Below are 412 nucleotides of genomic sequence, written 5' to 3'. Positions count from 1 at the left end.
ACAGCGATAATATCAACAGCCACAGCAACCTACAAACTCACCTATAACTTAACAGCACTGAAGTAAAACGAAAATAAAGACCACGCTGATTTACAACAGAATGATCTGAGAACACCAACGGCTCACTTCACACATCGTGCCTTCGGGGAGATAACATTCCGTGGCGGTTATAAAACTACTACGAAAGCGCTTCTTCTTACACCTAATTGTAGCCAACGATGTTACAGAGGATCTCAGCTGAGGGGAACCGGTTTTCATAGAGGCTGATTCAAATGGGGTTTTCTGTGATTCTAAATACCGTTGGAGCTCGATTCAACCCCGTTTTTTTCTGAATGGGTAGGTTGTTTACAGGGATTGGGAATGGGAGTTGATAGAGTTGATAAATGGCGAGATGAAGAAAAAAGGAGAGAGG

Source organism: Penaeus monodon, chromosome 25, assembly GCF_015228065.2.
Source record: "Penaeus monodon isolate SGIC_2016 chromosome 25, NSTDA_Pmon_1, whole genome shotgun sequence".
Lineage (NCBI taxonomy): Eukaryota > Metazoa > Arthropoda > Malacostraca > Decapoda > Penaeidae > Penaeus > Penaeus monodon.
The sequence above is the reverse complement of the archived record's forward strand: the minus strand, read 5'-3'. Positions refer to the sequence as shown.